Raw genomic sequence first — 23,053 nt, forward strand, 5'->3', positions numbered from 1 at the left:
GCTTGATCCCTTATTTGTGTTTGTCCACACTAAACTGGAACATTTTATCACACAGACAAGGATGGTAATTTCAGCTAAAATTTCTATGCTTTTTAGAGTTTTATAAAACCTTGTTATAAATATTATTTCATTTTTACAATATCCTAAGATGGTAACATTGACAGTTTAACTTACTAGTTAATAAACTAGATGTATACTTCTTTTCATGTGAAAAAGGAAAATAAGCTAGTGAACAGCAGTTTACTCAAATCTAAACTTTCTTCAATGTTAAAATATAATCTCTAAAATTAAAAATGTGCTGTTTGAAGAAACATTTTCATTATAGTGATCTGGTATGCTCAATAAGAACCTACTAGATGTGATGAATCAATTTAGTTCTCAGAAAAAAAGTCTGAATCTGAGGGTGTTTCTTAGTTTATATTTGAAGAGTATGAATAGATGATTTAAATACTGTAATTTGAAGAAACCACAGTAGAGAGGAAACTTTCAACACTTCCCATATCTCTTTCTGTCTACTCTACATTTACCTTCATTTCTTCTTTTAAAGAGAAAATGTTGCTATTTCTATTGTTCAGCCTGTAAGACACTTAGGACCCAGGACACTTTGTATGGAAGTCAGGATAGGTGAGTGGACTTCTTTATGCTCCTCTGCTTCCTAGGGCAGAGTCTGGTAAAGCGTGTCTCCTTGTAGCCGTATTGCTCAGCAATCCTGAATCTCAAAGGTAACTAGAGCTATTTGGAGGGATTAGGCATCTACATTCTTCAGCAAAGAGAAATACTCACTTAAGCTTATCATCTAAGATTTGTTCTCTAAACGTTTAGAATGCTATGCATTTGAATAGATTGTGTGTGTTCTGCTGTTAAAATTGCACTAGGTTCCTGATTCTGTTATCGTTTCCTTTTGTGAACAACTGCAAGAGTATGGAAAACCAAGGAGGCTGGAGCAATGATAAAATATAGGCTCCAAGCCTCCATTCTGAACTCTGAATACTTGTTTTTGTGTTCTTTCCTTCACAACTTCAGAATTGCTAAGTTCTAGTCCTGCAATTAAACTATATATTATATTGGAATTTGGTTGAAACAGTACAAAGGAATAACATGTTTTCCCCAAGAATTTACTTGAATAAAACTGATTCCTTTACTGTTCTTTAGATGGTGTTATCCTAAATTGCCTTCACGAGATGTGATCAAATGGATCTCACTTCAGTAAGTCATAATTTTAATTGAATATCTAGTTACTATAGAAAGAGCTGATTCCCAAAACTGTTTTTAAAATGAGATTATACTTAAGGGAAAATAATTGTATGAATTAAGATTTTTATATTGGAAACTAAAGACCTTAAAATTTTTAGCAGCTTTGAAGCATCCCAGAAAAGAATGTATTTGCATGGTAAAATGTCATAGTGAATTTACATAAAAAGGACAAAAAACACTAGTATGTTTATTTATATTCAGTGACATATTAATTGGTTTACATAGAAAATTCACACATTGTTTTCCTAAAAATAAGAATTATTATAAATTGTCATGTGAATTAAATATAATTATATGATATGAATAAGGTAAGCCATTAAGAATAATGAAGATAATTTCTCTTGTACAGGAAGACAAAGAGTTACAAAGGAATAGGAAGTTGTTTTGGGGGAAAAAAATCTGAAATTAAAAGACACATTGAAACTGACATGTCTTCTATGACCTTTCTCACAGTTAGTCTCACTGATCCAAATGCTGGTGTTTCTCCAAATATGAAAGCACCAATTCTAAGGGCAATGAATATTAATGATAAGAACTTTAAAATAAATGGTTCTCTAACAATAGCATTAATGTATTAACTTTCAGAAAGATATTATACATACACACACATAAACCCTAAAAATAAATTAAAATTTGGAAAATTATGGAATTTTTAAATAAATTATGATTCAACCCCATTGTGGGATAGCATATGGTCATTGAACAGATTCTTTCAGGGTGTCTATAATAACATACAAAGTGGTTAATAATTCAAAAGTTAATGTGTACTTTTCTACTGCCTTTTTGAATGCAAGACTTTTACTTTGATTTAAACAATTTATCTTTTGCCTGGTGGGAAATTAGGATTAAATTTAAAAAATGGAACAATGAAGTATAATATTCAGCTAATGATATTCAAAATTTTGTTGCAGAAATCACAAGGCTATTTTTTTGGAGAACTACTCTCTAAACTGTGTGTCTTCCTACTTTAGCTTAATGGGCTGGGCTGTAGGATTATATGTAATGAGAGTGTTCAGATAGAAATGAGGAGGGGGATATTCTCCTTTCCTAAAATGTATAGTAAAAAGAAGGAGAAATATACAGTTCAATCAGATGTTTACAAATATTACAAAATGTGATACTCCCCTGATAAGAACTCCTATATGTAGACTGCTCTGTGCTAAGGTGGGGAAGTCTAACCCTAATCAAAAGTAGAACATTGCTTGGTTACACAGAGAGACAGACAGGCATACAGACATACAGACAGACTAACAAGTATTCCCAAGCCTCTCTTTCTTTCAAGACCACATGGCTACACTGAGCTGAGGGCCAGCAAGTTAGCCACAGAGCCAATAATGATGGGATTTGTTAACTGCAGAGTTGAGATTAGATGTGAAACACTGGGCTAGGGAGTGAATGAAACATGTGGCAAGAACCAGGGCCTATAGCCAGTAAAGTCTGAGGGGAAACAAAATTTTCAAAGGAAAGATAGCCATTGCATTCTAGAATCTGGTCTGAGCTAAATAATGAAGAATGGATTTACCAGTTGCAGATGTCAGCATCAGAGGTCAATAAGACACTATGTGACTGGACCATGCTTTTAATGCTCCAAAATATTTACTTTATTTGAATTTTATATAATCACCCCTCATGCTTACTTTTAATGATATTTATATGTATTTATGGGGTACATGTGATATTGTGTTATGTGCACAGAATGTGTAATGATCAAGTCAGGATGTTTAGGACATCTATCACCTTGAGCATTTATCATTTCTACATATTGGAAATATTTCAAGACCTTTCTTCTAGCTATTTTGCAATATATAACCCATTGTTGTTAATCATAGTCACCCTACTCTGCTAATGAATATAAGAATTTATTTTTTCTAACAGTATGTTGGTACCCATTAACAAAACTCTCTGAATCACCACCCCCCCCATACACAAGCACTGATGCACACACATCATTTCCAGCCTCTGGTAACTATCATTCTATTCTCTACTTCCACAAAAATTAACACTTTTAGCTCCCATATGTGAATGAGAACATGAGATATTTGTCTTTCTGTACCTAGCCTGTTTCACTTAATGTAATGACTTCCAGTTTCATCTACCTCATACTTAATCATAATTCTGATGCCTCTCCACTTTTTGCTGTTAACCCCACCGTTTTCTATTTCAACATCTCCCACCTCCCAGCCATAGTCCCTGGTAATCACGAAGGTACTATCTGCTTCTATGATTTCAATTATTATATAGAATTCCACATATGAATGACATCATGTGGTATTTATTTTTCTGTGCCTGGTTTATTTCACTTATTATAATGTCTTACAGGTTCATCTATGTTGCTGCAAATGACAGGATTCCTTTCATTTTATGGGTAAATAATATTCCATTGTGTATATATACCACTTTTTAAAATTCATTCATTCATTGATGAGCACGTAGGTTGATTCCACATCTTGGGTATTGTGAATAGTGATGCAATGAACGTGAGCATGCAGAGAGCTTCAGTCAGTCCAGGCAGCTCCTTGTGCAGAAGGGAAAGTGAGTAAGCTTCCCTGCTCCTCTTGCCTCTCCACCCTGATAAAGGGATAAGCATTAAGAATCCTCTTTTTCAGATGCAAGGTTTTTTACACTTGCCAAACACATACTCCATAGCTGATCATTTCATTTTCCTGCTTCTGCAATATGACAAAGAAAAATGAGTGTTGGATTAAAGAAATCCCGTGGTGATAGAATGGGCTATTTGTTTAGCTAATTAGAAGCATAAAAAATAGATAAAATGAGAATGTTGGAAGGCAAAATGGACCTCTTATAACTGAGGTGAGATAAACACTGAGGAAAGCTACCAAGAGACAATTTTGACTCAAATAAACTGAGAAAAAGGTGGTGGCAAGGGAGACAAAACATGACCTGGGAAAATTTGGTCGACAATAACTTAAATAAATGATTGTAATTACCAGCAGTTATTGAATAATTATTATAAGCCAGGCACTAATTGTACCTCATGTGTTGTTTGATTTAGTCTCTACACCAGCCTATGACCTAGGCACTGTTAATCTAAATTTATAGAAAAGGAAATTAAGTCTCAGGATATTTTGCCTAAAATCACTGCTAGCAGTGACCAGAGTGAGGATTAACTGTGTTAGTAGACTATTGTCTCAAATGTAGCATTATATTTCCCTTCCAGGAGCAATGAGAGTTACTATTTTAGGAGACGACAGAGAGTGATAATTGTAAAAAATTGTTACCTAAAACACTAATTATTGGTTCAAAAACATTTAAATATATTTTTGTTTAATAGACATTTTTAACTGCCTTCCTAAATTAAAAAAAATATGTTTTACATAAATAAAACATATTAATATTTCCTCTTCTGAAAAGCAGGCAGGACATTGCATATCTCACAGGATTACAGTAAAGATAAAATATAGACATGACATAAATGCTAAGTGCAATCCTGGTCCATACTAAATAAGCACTCACAAAATAATTAATGTGATGATATCACTATTATTATTAGACTGGCTTTGACACATCAATGACTTATTGCTGGAATTTTATCCAAACGTTCCTTAAATATGTAAATTCTTAAAAACTAGATTGCTCATGAACAAATATGCCTAAGTTCCTTCAAATATTTCACAGCAATAAATTCAATATTTCAATTTTTTATAAATGTTTACATTATATATCTTTCTACAGGAAAATTCAAGTATAAAAGTATTTTCTTAAGCTATTCTCTCCTTTTTAGAAATGAACAAATATAGCTATTATTTATACACATTGATAGTTTGATTTGAGAAATTAAGTACATCTCATATCTTCCAAGGAATTTTTACGTTGAAATTTTTACCTGTCCTATGCAGTGATTCAAGTTCCTACATTATTAAAATATTATTTAATATTAAATATCATTAAAATATTCCTTAAGTCATCAATCAATAAAGCATTTAATCTAACTCAGGTGTGTAGTTGATTTATGGGAGTTCTTCTGGAAGAATAGATAACAAGAAGCAAGCAATTGAGAATTCAAAATGAATTTTAAAAAATCCATTAAAAGTTAGTTAGAAAATAGAGAACACCCAGAAAAAGAAATGGTTAAATAGCAGCGGCAATAGTGACAGGCAAGAAAGGCACCAACAAAAGTTGAAATAGTAAAATTCAGTCAAATAAAGAAAATATGTAATTACTTCAAGGGCTCGTTTAGAAGCATGTTTTGGGTAAATTGAAGGCAAAAATCCCTGAAATCTTGAAATCAACTCAGTAAAATGGATACTTCACTTGCAAAAATATTTAATTGTCAATAATGATGCTAAACAAGACTTCCTTCTAGGACCTCAAATCTAAGGTTTTGGATTTTTGCCAATTCTGATTTAACTATAAATAAAAATAAATTTCTTAATTTTAAATATTAGATAATGTATAATGGTAGAGTTGGCAGACAAAATACAGGGCTACTAGTTAAATGTAAATTTCAGATAAACAACAAGTAATATTTTAGGATGAATAAACATATGAATACATTATTTGAGATATACTTAACTAGATGTAGCTTATTTTTATTTTCTAAGTCCAGGAACCTTATATAAGGGTCAAGCTTTATAGTATATTTAAGTGTATATTCAATTCTTCACTAATAATCAAGAACCATATTTCATTATTTTTATTATTTATATATTGCCATCTGAAAATGAACTGAGGTAACATATGTTAAAGATAACATATTTAAGAGCATTGGAGATTCAACTTTACAGAAGACCTGAACTGTATATTGGGAAATAAATGCATAATGTGGTTTAGGGAGGCACACACACACAAAAAAAAATGGAGACTGAAGTAAAATTAGGTAAACCAAAGTCAAGAGTGCTATGAATATTGTAACTTAAGTCAAGCAGGACCCATATTACAGGGAAAGCAAGTGAGAAAGGAAAATATCTGAGAAGACAGTAAAGCACCAAAACACCCACGGATTCCAAAGGGCACAATGAGAAAACTAATTTATTGAATTGAAATGAAACTTCAGCACTCAGGCAGTCAAAGCAGATGGGCAAAGTCATTGCAGCCCAAGAAAGCAGCATGAGCAACAGAAATCAAATAAAGCCAAATCTTGACAACTCTGGCCTGAAACCAATCTTAGGATAATAGCCAACTACACTTCCAAGTGAAAGCACACAGGTACAGTAACTAGATTTAATTGCAAGAGTCTGCATAGTAAAAAGTGTGTAGAATTCTGAAAGAAAGGACCAGTTCTGACAGTGTCAGGATTAAATTCAATAATTTAATGTATGCACATAAAAGTTTATGGCTAAATATGAAACATAATCCACACTGGGAATATTAAAAGTTAAAAATAAAAAGTATAAAAATATGAGCTCATTTTGAAAAGAAAATATGTAACAAACTAGTCATTAATTTCAAAATACTTATTTTGACACAGTTTATATTCGGCAAAGGGCAGGGATATATTGCTGAGCAAAACAAATGTTGACCCCACTTCATAGAGCTTACAGTTAGCATTTACAAACTGTAGCATCATAAAGGAAAATTACAGAGTGTTATCAGAGTGTTTGACTCGGAGAACTATAGGGAGGTTAGAGAAGATTACACTAAGGAGTTAACTCTGTGTGTGTTTGGGTTGGGGGAATTCAGCAGAGCTTGATCATAAAGCTCTTTGTAGGACATGCTAAGGATAGTTGGACTTTATCCTAAGAACATGGGGGACCTTTAGAGAATGGTCATATAAGGGTGAGAATCAGAGCTGAGGGGTAAGAGTTTCAGCAAACGTCCAGTTTTGGTGACTACAACTATAGAATATTTTTAAAAATGATTATATATTGAAAAGTTAAATGATTATATACTCAAATATGTGCATATCTAAAATTATTCTGAAGCCATTTCTTTTATTCAGTTACTTTTTTTGAGAAAGAATGAGGCAAATCACCCTTAGATAATGATCAGTATTATAGCAGCAGTGCAGCTATCTGAATAGCAGTATTAGAAATTTTACATCATATGGTTTTAGCTATGTGTATACAGTAAAAGGCTTGCAGTATGAGAATAAAAATGATAGAAAATCTTTAGATTTGCTAAAAATAGGGTTCTTTTTTTCCTCAAATACTTTTAGAAGCACTGGTGATATATTGACCAGCATAGTTCTTTTGCATTGCACGATATAGTATTTCTAACAGTATTCCTCCTCAGAAAAGAAGTTCAAATATAGGAGTTTCTTTTATATTCAAATGAGAATGTGTTTTCTAGAAAAACAGTTACAGATAAATGGTTAGAATTAAAACACTGTATTAGGCAAGAAAGGAAGGGAGGAAGAGAGGAAGGGAGAAAGGGTACATACTGAGACATTGTAAATATTGAGACATTTAAAAAGTATTAACAATATTTTTCCATTATCTCTTTCTAGTCTAAAATTTGTTTGTTCCTGTTTCTCACTATACCATACTTGTCAAACCCTCATCACTGGATTTGTTTTGAATATCTTAAATTGTAACCAGCTATTTCTTGAAGACCTATTCTATCTTTGAGAACACTTAGGATTATTATGAAAAATGAGGTTTTTGATAGCCAAGGGAGGGCAAAGGGTGAGAAGTATTTTAATGTCAGAATTGCCTATGAGTATTTCTGCATCTGAATCAAATGAGTTATTTTCAAGGCCTGATTTTTATGTTAAGTTGGATATAAAAACTATAAGAACAATTATAGTAAAATATATACAAAGTACATGAAATTAATTACTGTACTCTCCAAAATGCCATAATTTAGAGGTAAACATCAAACACAATTAAATAACCAAAGATTGTTTTATCCATTATACAAAAAGAGCACAATTAAATATTAAATGAAAATCAATTGCTTATTTCGCTGGGAGATTTCCCTCTACATATAACGTTGCCTCCTCTCCTGCCACATGCTTTTATATGACTAGCAGCTGTAAAGTGTCGTTTCGGTTCTCCCCAAATTTACATCTCTCCTCTATATTGCATATCTGGGGACACCAAGTTTCACACAAATGTGTTTGAATTCTACTTTTTGAAGCCAAATCTCCCACTGCGTTGTTTTTGTTACATGTTATGATGTGCATCTTAAAATGAATGCGTGTCAAGATAGAAAAATGAAATTAAAAAATGGTAATTACATAGATAATTTTGAATTCAAAAATGATATTGATTTTCAAAATGCATATTGGGCTTCTGAATATTACATTCTCTGCTTAAATGTCTAAGTCCCTTTCATCCTAGGATAAATAATTCAATTTGTATTTTTGCAGTGCTTATGTAGTTATAATCTAAAATCCATTGTAAAATATGATTTTTTTCTCCCAATATGTATAAACTAATTCTAAGGCTTATGAATTTCTTTGTCAATTTAAATCTTACTTTCATTAAATTTCTCTTAGTACTACTGAGAGAAGCTTTTACCTTCAAGAAAGTTTAAATTAAACTCTAAGAACTTAAACGACATGAAATAAACTTCATGTCTGTTTAACCAATATTAAGTCATGCTCAACGGGAAAAAGGACTATTATATGGGAGACTTAAAAATGTTTTTCAAGGAAATATTTTAAAAATTGTATAGAGTAGTTATTCCACCTCCTTGAATTATAACATGATTTAATAGTATGATTCTTTAAGCTATTTTCCTTTCATCTCAAATGAGTGAAGTTACATCTTATAATTAGTACCCTGAAGTAGTTATATTATTCTACTTTGTCTTAAAAGCACCTACCTTCAAGAGACATGTAAATTCTTATTTTATAGCTAATAATCACGTCCATTTTCAAACTCGTAGTGCTCTCATACCCTTGTAGATGACTCTGATCTTGTTGTAGATATCAGTATAGGCACTGAATGCTTAAATTACAGTTCTACACAGTTGTAAATGTCATAGAACTATCAATATTAGAATATCTTCAAATAGTTATTTTTATAATGAGTCTGAGTCATCATATTTATTATATTTTGCATCCTTTTTTACGCTTCTAAATTCAATGGAAAATATTCAATGTAAATTAAGTAGGACTATTTACTAGGATAAAAGATTATCCTTTCTCATAGTTTTTGAATTTACTTTTTGATAATGCTAATATTTATGTTATGCTATAGTAGCAAATGCATTAGAGTATGGTACCCGAAGAAATCATGTACATATTCTGGGTAGAAATTATACTGTTGAGTCTAATATTATATTAATATATAAAAAATTTAAATTTGTTTTAGATGAATTAACTTATATTTTCCTATTTGAAACAAACACGAATTCTACTTTAAAAAAATCAAAGATAATGCTCTAATTTATCACTTTCATTTGCCTTTAGAAACTGGCACATTTTAATATAATGTATAATTTTTCACTTAATTGCATTTAATTCCTTCAAGTTCTAGGAATATTTAGTATTTTATAATCCAGAAATGTGTATTCCCACATTATGTTAGGTTATTAAGTATGAAATATTTGCTTTCCTTAAGTTCTAAGTTTGACAATTAATATATCTGACATTTCACTTTGGCAATATTTGTTTTATTTTTATTGTGAAGGTACATCCTCAGTCATTTAAATGGACATTGTGGCTTGTGATCATCTTTCACATTTTTTTAGAGCAATTTTTGTGAAACCATGGATAAGTCAAAAATTCATATTATTTTTGTATATGAGTTCTGTCATGGAACCAATGCAGTGAAGTCAGCTTGGAATATCAATGAACTGTTTGGGAAAGATGTGGCTAATGAATACACAGTACATCGATGGTTTGAGAGTTGCATTCTGGTGATTTTAATCTTGAAAGTGAGCCACATGGGTGACCTGAGATCAAGGTGGATAACGTTGAGCTGAAAGTTGTAGTGGAAGTGAATCCATCTCAATCTACGTGTGAATTCGCAGCAAGGTTAGACGTTACTATTCCAACAATATTGGACCATTTGAAACAAATCAGCAAGGTAAAGAAGCCGAACAGTTGGGTTCCGAAGGATTTATTGTGAGCATCGGAAGAGAAATCGTCTCGAAGCTTGTCTTTCTTTGCTGTCACGACATAAAGGTGAACAATTTCTATGTTGTATTGTTAAATGTGAGGAAAATGGATTATTTTTGACAATTGCCAAATGTTTGGCACAATGGTTAGATAAAGATGAAGTGCCAAAACAGTCCAAAATCAAATATTCATCAAAAAAACCTAACGATGTGTGTCTAGTGTTCCAGTGCTGGTATTATCCACTACAGCTTCATGAACCCTGGTCAACCCATTACAGCCAATGTCTACTGGACCCAACTGGATGAAATGATGAGGATATTTGCAGTTAAGCAGCTGAGATTAGTCAATAGAGACAGGCCAATCCTCTTGTAAAACAATGCTCAACCACAAGCAATGCTGCTCAAACTACAGCAGCTGGACTTGGAAACTCTCCATCATCCACTGTATTCACCAGACCTTGAACTAACTGACTACCACTTCTTTCATGCTTTGGACCACTTCTTGCAAGGAAAAATATTAAATTCTCAACAAGCTGTCAAAAATACCTTTCACAATTTTATGGCCACTGGCTCTCCAGGCTTCTTTGCTTCTGGCATAAACAAGCTACCGTTAAGATGGCAAAACTGTGTCAATAGTTTAGGAGCATACTTTGATTAATTGTACTGCTTCTTGTTTGAGATATAATAAACCACACTTTTTATTTAAAATTGGACATTTCATTTTTAATTACTTCATGGCACCATTTTTAAATGCTCTACTCTTGAAATAATTCTAAAATGACAGCTAAGACTTTTTTCCTCCTAATTCTTTTTGTAGAGTCATTTTATGGACTAAACTATTTTCAGACATTTATTGTAATACCATGAGGTTTTGTATTCAAAATAGAGGTATTTGAAAAGCATATCAACAATTTGGTATTATAAATTGGAATTAGAAACCAGATTAATGGTTGTTGGGGAGGATAGATTTATGAGGATGAGAAAGAGAAGGTATGATAGAGGACATCTAGAGAAAGAAGAGGTTGAGGGAGATCAATAAACATAATGGAGACGTGGTTAAGTGCCCCTTTGTGTTCCTGTGAATATAGTCATCTCACTCAGTTTTCCATAAAACTTCTATAATGTCTATAGTACACACACACATGCCCACACCATGCTATTATTGTCAAGCAAATGGAAATTAGCAGTGTTCCACATTCACATGGTATGATGTTGTCTATGCCTTGCATAATCTTTTCAGATTTCTCTATACAATTCTTTCGAAAATAGACAAAATTCTAAACTAAACATAGTTTCCTTGGCAGACTCTGAACTGATGAAACTACTAACAGACTTTGAATGAGACATAAAAATATGTTCTATATGTATATTGCCCACTGTCCAGAATACCGCAACCTTCAGGAAACAGTGGGAGAGATTTTAACTTACGGTTGATGTTATGATAAATAAAACTCTATGGTAATGACTAAAAACAGATAGTTATATGTGTAACAGGTAGTTACATGTGTGTCCATTTCCCATACCCAATCAACTACTCTGTTACTAAATACAATCAGAGAGGGTCAGAGCTCAGCTTAAGGTAGAGAAGGGGTTACTAGTTATGCATTCTACCCTGGAAAGTATAAGCTGCTCTCAGAAACTGTTAATAAATGGTGTCAGTGACATACACAGCTCTGGAAGAAGTATGCCCAAGAGTGTAAGATGGTTTTGAAGTCGAGATACAGAAAATAAAAACAGGTTATGTTAAATGCTTTAGCATAATCAAATAACTGGGCTCTGAAGGGAAAAAAGGGCCCAGATATATTACAGAAACGCAAACTAGATGAACACCCATCATATACTAAATATTGGCTAAAAGCTATGATTTAGTGTTTTAGCAGCTTTTGACATATAAGACGATTCCACCAGAAAACTTGTATGTAGAGAGGGACAGTAATAGATTTTGCCTAAGTAAATGTCTTAGCTTATTTCCCTTAATTCAAAGATGAGTAAATAGGAAAACAAAAGTATATGAAAAAACCTATAACACAAAAGTCTCAGAAAAGACTCTGAAGAGTCCAAGGCAAAGTAGATATGTGACATAATTATTGCAGAAAGTAGAAGAAAAGATTAAAATATTTGTTGTTCTTTCTTTAATATTTAACTAAAATTCATTTAATGACTAACAAGAGCAAGACGTAGGAACAGAGAGAAAGATAGGCTAAACGTCTGCCTTTGTGGGACTTCCTATCTAGGATTTTAGGAAACTCTGGGAAGACAAAATATATCAATAAGAAACCCAAGTCAATCCATGTTAAGGCTAAGCCAAGGTAAAAAGGTGAAGATAAACTAATACCTGGCTTAGTCATGAAAAGAGAACAGTGAACCTCAAAGCAAATATCATAGTTAGAATTCATAACAGGTTGATATAGTAAAGAGTAATGATGACAATGTGGAAATTTGAATCCTTGATGTAAAATTAAAAATACAATTAAATACAATTTCATTTATATGATTACTTGTAAGAGGCAAGAATGGGAATATAGGGCTTATCTACCATAGGTCATTTCATCCTATAAATATGAAATCAGATCATTTCTGAAAAAAAAAAAAATAAAGTAGAACAAATCAAACAAAAAACCGTGATCAAAGATATAATCTAAGTAATATATTCTGAGATTAACTTTTATTCTAACTTTTTATTTTGATACTAGTATTGAAAGTTAATTAGTTACAAAATTTCTCTTATGTATTAAAAAATTATATATGTGTAATAATTATTGGCAAATATTTTAAAAATTAAATCACAAATGTCAACCAGAGTTTATATCCACACTAATGTTCTTTAGGACATTAGTTCCTCCTGAAGGACGTTAATATTTATTACTCAAGAGCATATTTGTATTTTCTCAGATTCTACACTCACTCAGAAAACCACCTCCAATTCCCTTTTGCATTGGATTTTCTAGACACATTACAGAATTTTGAGAAGAGTTTTGACATGTCACAAATTCAAATGCTTTGTGATTTTATTTATAATTCAAAAAATTTTAATTGACATAAAGATGTATTTTTCATGTATTATACAACATGATGTTTCAAAGTATATACATATTGTAGAATGATTAAATCTAGCTAATTAACATATACATTACTTCACATAGTTATCATTTTTATGGTGAGAAAACTTAGCACCCACTCTATCTGCATTTTTCAAGAACACAATATATTGTCATTAACTACACTTCCCATGCTGTGTAATAGATCTCTTGAACTTATTCATCCTATATAACTGTAAATATGTATCCTTTGACCAACCTTGCCACAATCTTTCTACCTCTTAACTGCCCCAGCCTCTGGTAGCCTCCATTCTATGCTCTACTTCTGTGAGGTCAACTTTTTTACATTCTACATGTGAGTGAGATTATGCAGTATTTGTATCTCTGTGTCTGGCTTATTTCATATAACATAGTATCCTTCAGGTTCATCCATGTTATTGCAAATGACAGAACTTCTTTATTTTTTATGGATGAATAATATTCCTTTGTGTATATATACCACATTTGCTTTATTTATTCATCCACCCACCAACACTTGTTTCTACATCTTGGCTATTGTGAATAAAGCTGCAAGAAACACAAGAGTATACTCATCTCTTCAACATACTTATGTCATTTCCTTTGGCTATGTACCCAGTAGGGGGATTAGTCAATCATATGGAAGCTCTATTTTTATTTTTTTGCGGAGCCTCTGTACTGTTTTCCATAATGACTGTACTAATTTACATTGCCATAGTGTGTGAGGGTTCTCTTTTCTCCACATCTTAGTCAACACTTATCTTTTCTGTTTTTGAACATAACCATTCCAACAGGAATTTTGGCAAATCCTATAACCTCTATGTGAGTTTAACCCCATTATTGTGTTATTAGCGTCAACATGTGCATTTGTGGTAGTCTCTGTGTTACAGAGGCCCTCCCCCCTTGTTCTTAAGTAGTTTCTCTATTTGTAACAGGCTATACTTTAACAAAATCATGATGCAAGTTTGCTCTGTATATTTTCAGTGATAACTATCAATTCTAATTTACTAAATGGAGCTGCTTGTGATTCCAGAAAGAAATTTTAGACTCTCGGAGTTATATTCCTTATAGAAAGATTAAACCATTATTTTTTCACTCCATTTCACTTTAATCAAATATCAAAAAATTTCTTCTAAAGTAACTACTTTAATCAGCTATTTTGTCTAATATTAGTCAGACCACTAATTAACAAGAAGTCACTTGTTTTGACTGAATTCCCAATCACTTTATTAAAACAGTACACAGAATTGCTTTTAAACCTGACTTAATAACTCAAATAATTATTTTTGCATTTTATAGATTTAGTCTTAATATCTTAGACAGGAGCAGCTATGAACATTAAATCTGAGTAAGATATAAGTTCAACTGACCGTATTTAGGAGGTTGTTATTGAAATCAAGTAAATTTATTTATATTCAAATATTCTTCTTAAATATCACCATAGAAATACATATGTATACCTTGAGATAAGTAGATATTAATCTCAGCCATTTAACAACTGTTATGTGTTGAGCACCCCATCTGTCCCAGGCACTATGCTAATTGATATAAATAAACCACATTTCCCAGGGTGATATACATATCTTCTCTAAGCCCATGATATTATATTGAAAGGGAGACATGAACATATCACTAACTACTGAATTCCACTTGAATTTTATCATCAAAATTGTAAATAAAAATGAGAATAATAAGAATTACAAAAATAATATTTAACAATTACGAGTTACCAAATACTAAGAACTTATGTCACTCTTTCTCTGCTAAGTATATGGATTACCTCATTAAATCTTTTAAATACTGTTATCTAAGTGGTATGATTTATCCCATTTTATAGATGAGCCAACTCAGGCTTATAAAAGTGACATCAGAAAGGGAGAAGAAGGGTTGAGGAAGGAGAAGAAGGAGAGGGAAGGCTGAGGAAGGAGGGGAGGGATAGTGAGGAATGAGGAAGAAGGGGGAATGGAGGGAAGGCTTAAAAAATAAAAAATAAATAAAAGTGACATTCCTAGGAAATGGTCATACACCTAAAAGGGAATGGCAAGGGGAGGTTCAAGGTAAACATGAAATTTCAAAGCCTTGCCTTTCAACTTCAATGACATACAGCCTCAAATAACAGTTGATCTACAATTGATGAGGATGGCAAATAAAGAATAAACAATTAATTCTAATTAGGAGGGTGTATTTCGATTTTCTATGATGAGATGGATGGTTTGGAATTTGTCATTCAGGTAATGGGAAGTCATTACAGTATTTAAAATAAGGAGCAGACATCATCAAATGCTTTAATTAAGTAAAGATTATCTTATCATATCATGTCACATCGCATTTTGTCATATTATGGCATATCAGAGGGTATTAGCAGAATAAATCATAAAACAGAGGGAGAGAAAGGACAGCAGGCAAGTGTCAACATTGGCAGCTTTGGCAGACAAGGGAAATATGCACCACAGAGCCCTGGTATAGGGAGGGCAGAAGGAGGAATGGATGTCTGCTGTCCAGGAGATAAATTTTCTTTTCAGGTAAACAGTTGATAAAATGTGAGACGCTGTCAATAAATAATGAAGCCAGTTTATTGTGACCTATAGTATAGTTGTAGTAAATCATTATTCCTAAACTCAAAACTCAGATTTAGTTCAGAAAAAAAATTTTTTTTTTCTCTGAAATTATCTCTGGAATTTCTTTTCTAAATCTTTTAAAAATCTATTACCTGATATTTTTTGTAACATTTCAAAGTTCTTAAATCCAAGGAGTTGGGTAAAGGAGCAATATTATATGTTTAAAATTTGGTTCCAGATTCAGTTCCCTGCTTGCAATCCCATTCAAGCACTTACTAGCTATATTGTCTTGAGAAGGTTACTGGATGTTTCTAACTTCAGTGAAATTGCTAATGACTTTGGCACAGATTAACTGAAGTAGGGTGGAACAAGCAATAAGCATATTGCTGGGCCAGAGTCACAGCCTAAACATGTTAGTTATTATTTCAGTATGCTACGTACACTAATCCATTCTTGTTGAAAGTAAACTATATCACTACCTCCAATTTATCAACAACAAAAATAATGTATTGATTCATTGGACAAATATTTATTGAGTATCCTTATATGTACCAGGCGCTAGTCATGGAAGCAAATCAGTAAAAAAAAAAGACAAAATATCTTGCCCTCGTGATATTGTATTTTCATTTGTTGAGTGTTTTAAAAGTTAGTGTTAAAGAAAAAAAAAATCAATGACATTTGTTAAAGCACCATAAGGAAGATTTTATTCAAGAAAGGTGAGGAAGGCTACTTAGATTGGTGTTGGAATCATTGCAATGGAATTTTTCAGTGGGGCAAAGAGCTTCAGCTCAATTCCAAAGAGAGCAAGGGCCAATGAGAATTCATACCCAAGGAACAAGCCTAGGAGAAATGGATAGAAATTACTGAGGAAACATCAGGGATAAGGGGATTCTGGCTAAACCTACCTAACAGGATTCTTGCTGAAGACAGCTAGAGTGATCAGGTGTCATCTGGGGGATGGTGGAGGATGAGGAGCTATTGAGGGTGATCAGATATCAAGGGTGATGGGTTCTTGCTAAGTTGACTTAGCAGGGGTCTTGCTAAAACTGGTACAAGGAATTGCACAGAAAAGACTAGCATAAGGTTTAGGAGAATAAAGTTTGCTCAAATAAAGAATGTTTGTCATTACTCAGAATTACTTTCAGACTAGCATCATAAGGAACTCCAAAATTCTCCTTCCTTAAAAGGAATGAAAGTACTGGAAAAATTATCAAAATCAACTTTCAGAACTCTGAAAATTAACCGTAGGCTTACATTAATCTGAGGAGCATTTTTTTTTAAACAGGGTCTTACTCTGTCCCGTGGGCTAGAGTCCAGTGGTGTCGTCATAGTTCACTGTTATGATGACGTCAAACTCTTGGGCTCAAGGGATCCTCCTGCCTCAGCCTCCCAAGTAGCTGGGACTACAGACCTATGCCACTATACCCAGCTATTTTATTTTTTTATTTTTTATTTTTTGTAACAATGGGGGCTGGTCTTGATAGGTTGCCCGGACTGGTCTTGAATTCCTGGCCTCAGGCAATCCTCCTGCCTCCGCTTCCCAAAGTGTTGAGATTACAGACATAAGCCAACACGTCTGGCCAGTGAGGAGCATTTAATAAACAAAAATAGCAGAAAAGCAGTTATTGCAGAATTTTAAATTGTCCTAATCCCATCCTCCCATCCCCAACATTATTGTAGTCTTGGGAAAAACAAAAAACAAACAAACAAAAAACTCTCAGTCACAGTCGCTGTGAAAAACAGCAGCTAAGTACCACTGGAGGAGGCAGAATAGGTTTGGAGCTTCCCAAAAGACCTAATTCAAGAAAATTATCAGCGTTTCACTTGTATGGCAGTTCTATGGAAACCCTATTCTTTGGGCTTGTCTAAATTGGTCTAATTCAGACTTTGTTTTAAACAGGGTCTTATTGTTTGGGGGGGAAAAAAAGTCTCTCAGCGTGAACAATCTTCTTTCCTAGGGCACTTCTTGAAAATAATCCGTGGCAATTATGTAGATTCACAGCTGACTAGAGGGATGATAACAGAACAAACAAGAGGCCAAAAGAAAAACTTGAAGCTGGAAAATAAGATGTCTATATGAGACTTTGAAAAGCTGAAATATTAAATATATTTCTGAAAATCTGGAAAGCCAAGCACATGCTTAGGAATGGCCAAACCCTAGTTTTTAATCTTTGGCTGACTTTGAGTGTCTGCTCAATCGGAAAATGAACACTAAGGCAAAGTTGGAAATTGCCTGCCAAAATGTTGAAAATATACTTCAAAACACACAGAGTTCCTAGTAAAAGTACTTGAGGACATTGTTTTAAGGAATTTAAGGAAACCTCTGTCCAATCATTAGTTGACAACTAAGCTGAGCAGAGAGTTTACTGGCTGCATGTGGCAAGGATTATTGACTTTACAGAATTTAGGAAAGTCACTAACTACACAAAAAGAAGCAAGAACAAAAACAAAAAATAGCAACCGCAAACCTTGGGAAAGGAGTTAGAGAATCTGACTTCAAGAATTGCTAAATTATATTGTTTAAATGTCTAGTTTTCAACAAAAATATTCAAGGCATGCTAAAAACAGAAAGGCATGATTCATAGACAGGGAAAACAGTCATAAAAACTGTCCCTGGAAAGCCCAGTGGTTGGGCTTACTAAATAAAGATGTTAAATGAGCACTAATAAGCAAATGTGGTATATCCATACAATGGACTATTATTCAGCAATGGAATGGAATGAAGTACCGGTACATGTCACAGTGAGAAACCTTAAAATGCTTATGCTAAGTGAAGGAAGCTAGTCACCAAAGGCCACACATTGCATGATTCCACAATTCCATATGAATTATCTAGCATAGGCAAATTCATGGAGACAGAAAGTAGATTAGTGACCTTTAGGTGCTCAGAGAAGGTGGGAATGTGGAGTGACTATTAATGAATATTAGTTTTCTTTTGGGGTGATGAAAATACACTAAAATTGGATAATGATGATAGTTGCACAATTCTGTGAATATACTGGAAAACACTGAACTGTAAACTTTAAAGAGCACAGTTTATGATTTGTTAATTTAATTATATTTCAATAATGTTATTTTTAGAAGTCACTGCAATAAAAACAATTCAGGGACCATTTTGCTGTGTAGTTGTATTATCTTTAGGGGATATAGATTTTAAAAAATTTCCTACTTAATGCAATTGGATGGAAAATACACAAACTGTTTTTCCATTTTTCCTCTGCTCTCACACCACAATGATCAGCACAGATGACTTCTGTGACCACATGTGTGGGGATTCTTTCCCACCAATAAGCAAGCAATCAGTTCTGCAGTGGACACCAGCTGGTTGTCCTCTAATACAATTCAATTCTGATGCTATCTACATGGAGATGCTGTCATATCCTGCATGTTGAGGGCTCAGCTCCACAAGACTGCCCCTCCCCAATTCCGATGACAATCACAAGCCCCAGATAGTTTTACCTGTTCTTATGACCAATCGCATATAATTTGGGGTTCCCACACCCCACACCTTGGGTTCAATGAATTTGCTCGAGAAGCTCACAGAATTCAGAGAAGTACATTTACTATTTTTGTTGCTGCTGCTATTTAAGTTTATTACAAAGGATACAGATGAAGAGATGCATAGGGTGAGGTGTGGAGGAAGGGGCTCATACCTCCCTTCAGGAACCTCCGCATGCCACCCTCCAGGAACCTCCATCTGTTTAGCTATCTGGCAGCTCTCTGTATGTACCCTGTCCTCTTAAGCCTTTTATGGAAACTTCATTGGGTAGGCATGAATGAAGTATGGACAACTGTGTAGAAATGGGATTGGACAACAAGGGTATGATCTAATACTAATAGACTGAGTGGTGAAACACAACATGGCCTGTCTGTTCAGATTCTTTTCTGGTCTCCTTATGCAGCTTTCCTTCTTCCCAGGTATGGCGCAGGACTTCTCCTGAAAGGGGGGTCTTACGACCTATAATCAGATAGGTAGATCAGAAAATTTCTTTACATCCAGCTCCAATACAGAATTGCAGGGGAAGATTCCTGCCTTGGGGAAAAAAAGGAGTAGGCAAAAGGAGGTCAGAAGAAGGTCAGGAGGTCAGAGAGAGAGACAGATTCTGTTTTCTGAGGCTGCTTTTGATGCCTAAAGCACACTAACATGATAACAAGGGCGATGGAAGTTATAGGCCAGGAACAATGTATGAAAAACATATATATGTGTGTATATGTATGTGTGTGTGTATGTATGTGTACAAACACACACATACATACACACACCCTCCACAAATCACAAAATTCTATCATTTTCTATAGCTTCCAGTTTAATATCACATTATATTCAGTTTGGATTATAAGGGTAGTTATGTGGGAATTTCAATCTCCATCTATGTTAAATACTCCATACCTCTCAGATATGACCTTGGTTTACTGGTAGATGACTTACAAGTTAGTCGGCAAGTATAGAAAGTTCTAAATGCTTCATTATTGAATCTGGTCATTAAAGGTAATTTGGGTCAGAATAAGAGTAGTACTAATAATAGTCAGACTGCATGTTTAGCAATCTTTTGGCTACTATAACAAAATATGATAAATTGGGTAGCTTATTAACAAAAAGTATTCTTTCTTGCAGTTCTGGAAGGTGGGAAGTCCAAAATGGAGACACTAGTAGATTTGATATCTAGTGAGGGTCCACTTTCTTCTTGATAGTTGGTGGCTTCCAGCTGTGTCCTCACATGGTAGAAGAAACACATGAGCTCAGCTGCCTTGGTAATTTTTTTATAGGGATGTTAATCCCACTTATTAGGCCTTTGCCATCATGACCTAATTAATTACCTCCCAAAAGGTCCAATCTCCTAATACCATCACATTGATAATTAAGGCTCAACATGTGAATTTTGGAGGGACACACACATTGAAATTATAGAACTGCAGATTTATCTTTCTAGTATATTAACATGTTTTTTTCTAATTACCTGCTACATATTTGTACCATATAAAAACAAGTGGAGATAAGAGTAACTCACTGAGGATTAAGGATCTCTATCCCAAGAAGCAAAACCATTCCAAATGCTCAATCACAGCTGCAGTTATGTCCAAACACCTTTCATCACATAGGGAACATACGGATTTAGCAATCTGGAATTGTCAGAAGAGCAGCATAATATTGGGTAGAATCTGGAAAAACTGATTGTAGAGAGCACCAGTCTCACTCTCTCTAGTTGTACTGCCTTGTGGTTCACACATTTATCTAGTGCTCCTGTCCTCCGTAAGTCAGCACACCAGAGGCCTGTTCTGAATTCTGCATACTAGAGACAAGCATGTAGGCAACTTCCTCAGGCTACACACTGTTCAGAGTCCAAGATCTGTAGAGGAGCCAACCCTCCTTACAGCTAGTTGAACTTTCAAACACAAATTGACCCTTGGGTAGATCGTTCTAAGATCTAACTTGGGGGGACCAAGGTATTAGGAAGGCAGGTTCAGTAACACTTGGAAACGTTAACTAAGACAGAGGCTCATAGCAGTTTCCACAAGCTTTTCTGAGATGTTCTCTGACCTGTGGTGATTGGCCAGGAAGCTACAGATGGGCCTGTAGCGTTTAGAACTCATTAGTAGATGTAGTCACTGGACAAGTCAAGATGAAAACAAGCAAATTGATGAAGTGTCTGGAACATTTGTGTAATCTTCCCCTGATCTACGTATGTACCCCTATAGCTTTGGGATGGTAGCAGTCATTAATCATCCACATTAAACCTTGTTGTAAAGCAGTCTGTACTGACAGTGTTGAATAATTAACTCCCCTTGAATTTGGTTCTAATTGTAATATATCAGATGGTAGCTGGTGGCAAGTCTGGTTTCTTATTAACCACAGTCCTGAGGCACTGACATTGTCTTGACCATCACTAGTGACACAGTCACCATTTGTCACTGGTTTCTGTCCTGTTTCCCTAGTGAGGAAAACACTGCTCACACTCACAGACATAATTGGAATCTAGATAACAAAAAGCCTTCAGAAGAAAGAAAGCACAGATATAAAACAGTAGAAAAGAGGTCAAAATCATACTCCGACAATTGTAGACACTATTAATAAATAGTGTAATATTTAGTGAGTCAAGCGGTATCATATGTAATCCAGAATCAGATTTATAAAACAAACCCTGTCTCTCCATATTTGTCTTATATGTGTGTGGAAAGCTATTTCAGTGAACCAATATAACAGTATAAGATATAATCCTAAAGCTTCTTTTTCTTTCTTTTTTTAAAAAATGCAGCTGGATTTGTTTTTATTCCCTTGTACTAGAAAGACAACATTGTTCGGTTCCATACACTTTTTTGGTAATTGTAAAATAGTTAAGGCTTCTCTAGTCATGAATTAAAATGTCTAACCCAGCATACTAGTGAAAACTTTGGTGTAATTCATGGCTTCCACTCTACCCTCCTTAAACCACTCCTCCTTCAGCTCACATGAATGAGGACTAGGAAGCCCACACTGAAGAAAGTGGTGCTGTACAATTATCTTCTTTTCATTTTCCATCTTTCTATTTTTCTTTCACCCACTTTAAGTCTGAACCATGTAGAGTTGGAGCACAGTGACCATTGGAGCACCAGTGACCATGAGGGGGCAAGTAGGCAGTAAAGTGCTTAGTTTACAGGATTGTAAGCAGGCACCGTACTCTAAGGCCTTGGGACCTGTGTAAATTACATGCTCTTACATGGCTATTATCATGTGTTTCTCAGAAAACCAGCTGACGCCTGGGGACCTCTCACCTTCAATTTCCTTTAGCTATCTCTCTGACTCATTGCTTGCCCATGTATTTGTACCTCTGCATCTGATAAAGGCTCTAGTTTTCTCTGGTGAGGTATGCTCACCTTTGCTCTTAGAAAGAATTCAAAAGAGTCCTATGCTGACTCTCTATCAGCTGTAATTCACATCAGGTTCATAGGAAACATACACTTAATGTTTGATAAACAAACTCTGAAAGTACAGGATGGTGAATTCGGCTATCTCAAGTGTGGTTCACCCCCTAGCAGCTAGCTTTGCAACTCTCTTAACCTAAGACATGAAAGGTGAAGACACACATGGGTCTATGTAAAGGAACAAATTTCATGCTCTCTTAAGTGATCCTACTCAAGTACCTTTTACTTAGCTTATGGTGAAGAGTAGGAACACCAAACCATTTACCTCTCTTAGAGTGGCTGAGCTCACAGCTCAACAGAAAAATAATGCACTTCTCT

This window comes from Eulemur rufifrons, chromosome 15 (assembly GCF_041146395.1).
Source record: "Eulemur rufifrons isolate Redbay chromosome 15, OSU_ERuf_1, whole genome shotgun sequence".
Classification (NCBI taxonomy): Eukaryota; Metazoa; Chordata; class Mammalia; order Primates; family Lemuridae; genus Eulemur; species Eulemur rufifrons.